An 8,218-nucleotide genomic window follows, 5' to 3' on the forward strand; every position below is an offset into this window, starting at 1 on the left:
CAGCAGGAGAGCACGTTGGTGGACTGCCGACCTCTGCGCTGCGAGGTGCGAAGTCCGGAGACTTCGTCGCCGACTCTAGGATGCACGGCATCGTGATGACGATGTCGCTGCAGAGCCTTTAGTAGTCGAGCTGAGACGTACCTCAGCCAACTACAAGAAGCTCATTGGAAACGCTTCGTGGGAGATCATGCTGATTATCCTTGGGGGCGCGTGTACAAGATTTGCCGAGGTCGAAGAAAGTGCACGGAGATTGGGTGCCTCCGCGTGAACGGCGAGCTGATCACTGATTGGGGTGATTGTGCACGAGTGCTCCATACCTCAAAACCTGGCATCGTTGTATTCCTGATGCATCCGGTCTGAATATTTTCCCAGCGAGTGGAAGTATCCACGAGTAGTGGCGCTACTCAAGGGACCCGAGAAGGATAAGTGTGAGCCCTCCTCATACAGGGGAATTTGCTTGCTGCCAGTTTTTGGCAAGGTGCTTGAGCCAATCATGATGAATCGTGTAAGAGAAGTTCTTCCGGAAGGCTGCATATGGCAGTTCAGATTTCGCCAAGGACGATGTGTGGAGGATGCTTGGAGGCACGTGAAGAGCAGTGTTGACGCCAGCGCAGCGCAATACGTGCTCGGCACATTCGTGGACTTCAAAGGAGCATTTGACAACGTCGAATGGAGTGCTGCACTGCGCCGACTAGCCAGCTTGGGATGCCGGGAAATGAACTTGTGGCAGAGCTTTTTCGCGGCCCATTTATTTGGGACATGCTGATGGATGTACTGCTTCAGCGCCTCGAGCCGTATTGCCTGCTAAGTGTATACTCGGATGACCTGCTTCTTCTCGTCGAGGGAAATTCCCGAGCCGTGCTAGAGGAAAGTGGCGCTCCTGATGTCCATCGTTGAAACGTGGGGAGCGGAAATAGACGTTGCTGTTTCCACCAGCAAGACGGTAATAATGCTGCTCAAAAGTACCTTGAGACGTGCGCCTACGGTAAAGTTCGCTGGAGCGAACCTGCCGTATGTGCGTAGCTTTCGGTACCTTGGCATCACGGTCAGTGAGGGAATGAAATTCCTCACGCACATAGCTTCGCTTCGCCAGCAGATGACCGGACTCGTTGGAGCATTGGCGCGTGTGCTTCGAGTCGACTGGGGCTTCAGTCCTCGAGGCGACTGGCCTCCTGCCAAAGGCTGATCCTGCTTGGATGCCTATCGGTATGCAGAACAGGGTCCACCGCGGCACTGCAGGTTCTTGCTGGAGCACCCCCGCTTGACTTGGCTGCTAAGAAATTAGCGGTCAAATACAAGCTGAAGCGTGGATACCCGCTGGAGGAGAACAGCTCTATGGCGATGACATTGCGTGTCTAAGCCGGGAGCAGAAAGAGATTCGCCTAAAGGAGTGCTTGCTACTGAGTTGGCAAAGCAGATGGGATGACGACAGTGAACCAGGACGGGTCACGCACAGGTTCATCCCGGATGTCACCCTTGTCTATCGGGATCCATATTTTGGTTTCTTGATGATGGCGTATTTCTTGCTCACTGGGCACGGGTCGTTCAACGCATTTCTGCACGGGAGAGCCCTCAGCGATACCACTGCTTGCGTATGTGGTGATCCATACGACGATTGGATGCACGTGTTGTGCGCTTGCCCAATATATGCAGATTTGCGAGACCTCGATGGACTTGGACTTTTGAAAGAGGACCCAACGGCTGGCAGTGTTCGCTGAGGAGGCGTTCCGCAGGAGAAGGGGCATTTAGCCTGACGCTTTGCCGTGTGGTTAGCGGGCGAGAATACTGCCACAGCTTGCCGAAGTTTGTCGTAGGAGGCGACCAATGCGGCAATAGGTCACTCCGCCCGTGCTTGTCGGAGCCAAAGAGTGAGGCCGACCGAGCCTCTAATTTTCGGTACCACGGGTTGAGCAGTTCCAAGACTGCTCATTGAGGTCGCCCCCCTGTGGGAGTATCGTTGTGGCTGCGGTTGGTACCCTTCGTTTTCGACGTTTGAGTGACGGCGTAGGTTGCGCACCACTCGGGTGCTGTAACCCATAGAACAGTAGAGATTTTAGGTAGATCTCGCTCCTCAGCAAGGGGGAGTGCTTGCCCGGCAAGCAAGCACTCGAATTGCTACCGGGGTGGTTGCTATGTACATAGATATAGCTTCCAGACCGGGACGTTTGTCTAGCGTATCTAGACACATGCATCATATGCTCACTTGTGGGTGTATAGGGTGCCGTGGTTGTAAACACGTAAAACAAGTTCGGAGGGATCCGATTCATACATACATACACTGTCAGTCTGTCCATATGAACGCATCGATCCCAGGAACTACAAAAGCTACAATATTGAGATTGGGCATGCAGCTTCCAGAGACATACACGCAGGGAAAGTGTATGTTGCCAAACATACGTGTGCTTCCTAATGTTGCCACGCCCACTTTAACGCCCGCAAACCACCCGAAATAGTTACGCCCACACTTTTGAAAAATATGATATTTTTTCACTTTTTTATATATCTTGTAAATTCCTATAGACTTTTTAAAAAAACTGTTGCCACGCCCATAAACAGCACAAAACTGTCACGCCAACACTTCTGTTAAAATGAGGAACGGGTATATGATAGTCGCGAACTAGCATTTTCTCTTGTTTGAAATAGTTTATTGGGTTTTCTGTTAAATGAATAAGGTTGCTATTGTCTTTTTCTGAACTGAGTAAATTGACTATGATGATTTTATTCAATTTGATTGCTTGATAATGCATCAGCAACTGCATTTTTTCTTCCCTTTAATATAGTGGATTTTAAATTGGTTTTCGTTTAATTTCTCTCTATCTTTGTAACTAAGCATTCGGTTCCTTTAAGGTATGCAGCCATCTAAGAGGTTGATGGTCACTAGCAATGAGAAATTGTCGTCCTAGTAAATAATGTCGAAAAATTTTAGTGTAATTTAACTCGTGTTCATTAAGAGTTATACTGATAAATGATATAGGATGACCATTTTGAAATAGTACTGCCCCAGGGGCTAAATTACTAGCAACTTTGGGTAAAGTGCATTTTTTTTTTAATCGGGTAGTTGGAGAATTGGTTCTCTAATTATTAGATATATGTAGTCAGCATCTATCTATGATCTTTTTTTAAACATTTGGTCATTGGTTTTGCTATGTCAGCGTAATTCTGTATAAATTTAAGATAATAACAAGTTAATATAAGGAAAGCTCTGATTTCTTTTACCTTTTTTTGGAATGGGATATGAATCTATGGCTTTAACTTTAAGAGGGTTTGGCTTAATGTCATTAGGGGTGACCAAGAAAACTTCTTCTTCTTTTTTTTAAATTCACATTTAAAAAAATCACATTCTGCAAGTTTTGAAAAAACTAGTTGAATTTAAAAACTAATGAGTTTAAGTAATCGGTAATGGATGTGGAAAATATTATAATAATATATCATCCAGTTACACCAAACAGTGTTTGAAAAGCAACGTTCGAAGGATATAATTCATACAATTTAAAAAGTAACGGGAGCATTTTTAACCGCTTTTGGTGGAAAATGCTGTTTTAAATATTCATTCTGGGTCCATTTCTATTTGATAGAATTCCATTGCCAAATCGATAGTAGTGAAATATTGGCATTTTCCTAATTTACCAAGAATTTCGTCCATGTTTGGCATTGGATATCTGTCGGGAATAGTTATTTCATTGTGTTTTCTATAATTAGTTACTACTCTATACTTAATTTTACCAGAAGCGTAAGTTTTTTTTTTTGGCACTACCCAGGTTGCACTATTGTATAGCGAATTACTTTCCCTAATTAATCCCTGATTAAGCATTTCCTATACATGGTTTTCGACTTCAATATCGTGCCTTTGAGCAAGTGGATATTGTTTTGAATAAATTGGGGAGTTATTTTGTATTTATTTATTTGTATTTAGTATGTGTTTAAAGTTATTTGTAATTGTAATTTACCTTCTTTCTTATATTGGAGATTTTTAAACTTATTTAATAACCCTTTCATCTTTAAAGTTTCCTCCTGATTTAGGTGATCTAGTCGAAACAGTGAAAAATCTATTATTTTTTGGAGCTTATCGATCAGTTCCCACCTCACATGAAGAAAAGTTTGACCAAGAGTGTAACGAACTGTTTTTTTTCACGTTTTAGTTGCAACTGCTAGTTACTGACAAATCACAAATAAACCTCAGCTACCTGTGTCTTAATTCGGTGATTTGCCTCATCCCGGACGTCTCGACGTCGCGATCCTATCTGACTTCCACGACTGTAGCTCCCTTGCTGATTACGTTGCTTCGCGTTTTTCACTCGTATTCTCGTTCACCTTGACTGACCCGCTTCCAGAGCTCGGCTTGCTTATATAGGCATTCTATAACCGTTATTCCTTTATGTCTCCAGGTCAAAAGTCTTAAAGGATTTACCGTTTGCTTCGTCCAGAGTCCAGCTTGGTGCCGTTGCTTCCTTGAAGTCAGCACGCAGACACTTGTATTCTTTTGATGTCTTTTTCTAATTCTCCCCCTTTACATTTTCTTTCTCAAAACTCTTTTACTCCAGACTCTCGTTCTTCAATTGATCTCCAGACTCTGTTTATCCAAACTCTTTTTCTAAAGGTTCAGTTTCTCCAAACTCTTTTTCTACAGATTCTCCAAATTTGGTATATTTCGTAACTTGTAATAGACAGGCTGGTCTTCCGCAGTTGACATCTGCATTTGTGCATAATTTTAACTCCTCACATCCCCCCTTTCTTTGGGGGTTCTTGTCTTGCGGTTTCCCTTCAACGCTCTGTTTGCCTCCTTTTTTCCAAATTTGCCGTCCGTTCTCGTTTCCGCGAAACTGTTTCTTGCTTCGCCATCGCGCAATATGATCCGTTATTCCATCATCTGGTCACATTACCTAGTCTCGATGAATTGTTGCCACCTTTTGATAGCCTTGTCCGCGGACTTGTGTCAAAAGCGCCGTTGAAAAGCGCGTTAATTCCGATATTTACATCCCAATTCCTCTGGTTTTGTCAAGCGAACTATGCTTTGGAATATCCCTAGGTGAGGGTTGCGTTTTCTTTTAGTTGACTCCTCAGCAGCTAAATGTTGGTATCTTCGATTCAACTGAATTGCACAATCAGACCATGACGGTATCGTGTTTATATAGCTGTTCCTCAAATCGGGATTTTGTAGTGTGGACATTGCTATGTGAATAAAAATTGCGTTATTTATTTCGTTTTCACTACCCAATGACTGTAATGATGCATACAGAGCCGATATTTCATCGATTAGAGAATTTAAACCTGATGCAGAGGGTTTTGATACTTGAGGGAGGCAATTGAGAAATTCTGTCGTAAAAAATCAAGAATTTATTGTCGTACATATTTTTCAGACTTGCCTATTCAGAATTCATATCCGAAATTTGAAACGCCTTGACAGTTCCTAATGCATCAAATGTAAGACATGTCAGGAAATGGTTAAATTTGTTAGAGATGGGTTGTTATGCACTAAGCTCCCAGTAAGACTTATAAAATTTATGATGTCGGAATGTTTTCCACTAGGGCAAATTCATTTTTGATAAATGGGACGAATGACGAAGACCACTGATTTGCCCTTGACTAAGTCTCTGAGGCTCGACTCCTCTAATTGCGGACCGATATAACGCATTTGTAATTATGCACATATCCTCAACAGACGCTTTAATTATTAACTGGGATCAGCACGTCGATGTCTGCCTGGATATCCATCAATTTTTCGCAAAATGTTTCGAGAAGTTTCATTCGGTATTCCAGTAGACGACTATCGAACGAAATTGTTTTTTCCTCAAATGCTTTTCGACGCACCTTGCAAGACAACGTCCCAGAAATAGCTCAACGATCTTTTAATGGTCGGACCTACCATTCAGCCAGATTTGTACATTATTCCATCGTTTTCGTATTCATCGCTATGCAATCACTGCCAATGTGGTTAGAATGTTCCGCCAAGGCAACGTATCAGCCAAAGATCGCAGGTTACAATGCATCCATTGGAGAGCCATCGCAACCACGGAGCACCTTCAAATTGAATGCAGTAACGTATGGTACAGCAGCTGCACCGTATCTAGCCGTACGCAGCATGTCATATCTAGCTGACAAATTTATGGACAATGTAAAAATTGGGGTTTAAGCCATCAAATGACTTCCTGGGTGGAGCGGGAACGGTAGAGGAGCTACATCAAATCAAAAGGGAAGTTATACCGATGCGACAGAATGACCAATTGGAACTCGCAAAATGGCATTCCAATAACTGCGAGTTTGTCGATGACGCTACAATAAAACATTTACAGTTGGACGACAAAATGCTTACTAGTACGCTTGGCCTAAAATTCATGTTTTCGTTCTCGCCAAGAGTAGATTCAGACCACGTTACCAAGTGCACGATTTTGTCCGTAGCATCTTCACTGTTCAATCCGTTGGGATTAGTTACTCCCACCATGTTACTCCGTGGCAAAAATCATTCTGCAGGAGCTGCGGATGTGTACGCTGCTTCACGGCTACTGTGATGCCTCCATCAGAGCCCATGGATGCTGCATAGGCTTAGCCTAGCACATTCGGATCAGATGGATCTCTGTCAAAACTAGAACTTTGTGGAGCACATTTGTTAGCACAATTAGGTCGCCATCTGATTAGTTCGCCGTTTCCATATCCAAAGTATCACGCCTGGCCAAGGACGCTCGTCGCTTTAATTCGAAAACAGTTCTGGATAGTGAACGCAAGGGACTTAGTGCGATAGTCGTTCGCCGGTATCGACTTCACTGTCGAACAACAGCTAATGGGACAACTGCCCAAGGAGCGTATCACACCGTCTCGGCCGTCTTCAAGATGCGGAATAGCCTTTTGCTCATCCTGGCAAAACCTCCCACCGAAGGCATGTCGAAGAAGTCAGTTCCCACGCCGGATAGCTTCATTGTATCACACAAGCGCTTCATTGCCCGACGAGGACATACTTCCCACAGACATATTTTGTGATGCTACAAGTTTCACAGGAGCTAACAACAAGTTAGATGCTTTGAAGGAGCTTCTTTTTAAGGAAGAAACTACTCAATTTTCGTCGCACTGAATTCATGCAGTCAAAAGCGTCAAGGAACTAGTCAACCGCAACCTTCGAGGCGCTTGATTAACCTTTGAGGAGTTAGCAACTGCAACTGCTGACGTCCAGGCGATCCTCAACTCTCGCCCGTTGACGCCGATATTATCATACCCCAAAAAAAGGTCACTCTGGTCGTTCTGGATGTTACTCTTACTTCTCAACACGCGATACCAACGTAGAGAATAAATCAACAATGAGCAACCCGGCTCTACTGACCGACGACAGCAAGAGAGCAAGCTCTTGTTTACCCACTCTGCCTACCCCAACCCCAACATCATGGAGCTATCAATGCTAAACACCACCACCACCGGCTTCAATAAGAGAAGTTCAAACAATTAGCAGTCCAACAAGACTAGAACAGACTAGAACAAGACTAGAACGCCAAACTGGGGATCACGCCTCGTGGCTCCCAAGGGAAGGCAACTGTATAATGCACTTATAAAAGTGAGCAATAAACTGGACTATGTTTCGCCTGGTTGCCTCACATATTGGCCAGCAGACCCCAGAATGATCCCAGATTTAATTGATTTCAAAAAAAGTGACAAAAAGCATCCTACGCGATTTAATAACCGTTAAGGCCCTACCGGTACTCTCAGCACACCACTCTCCGTTGTTGATAACCCTTCTACAAAGCCCATAAATTATATACAACACTGGATGAAATACAGGAAGTATGTGAGTCCCACACTGAGATAACTCCCTTGCTTAATATCAATGCGGAAATAATCTGCTGTACCGCCGCTCTGGCCGAGGTGCTCGTCACAGCTACTGGCTCATTCTCAACACCAACACGGAAGGAAATTAAGAAGTTTAAAACCAACCTGGATATTGAACATCTGGTTCTGGAAAAGAGGCGTCTGTGACGGGGGTGCAAAACTGCAGATCGACATGCTCTAAACAACGCTTTACTGAAGCCATCCGAAAACTAACCCGGGATCTGAAACAAGACGCCGAAAATGCACAACTTAAATATATCGAAAAACTCTCGTCAGCTAGTGCAAAGCATCGCTTATGAAGGGCTCACCCAAAGTTAAGCTCCCCAATTGAACCGTCACCCCGATAAGAAATACTGCAGGTGGCTGGGCCCGCAGCGATAAAGACAGAGCCGAAACATTTGCTTTACTA

Source organism: Drosophila erecta, unplaced genomic scaffold (assembly GCF_003286155.1).
Source record: "Drosophila erecta strain 14021-0224.00,06,07 unplaced genomic scaffold, DereRS2 tig00000021-arrow-pilon, whole genome shotgun sequence".
Lineage (NCBI taxonomy): Eukaryota > Metazoa > Arthropoda > Insecta > Diptera > Drosophilidae > Drosophila > Drosophila erecta.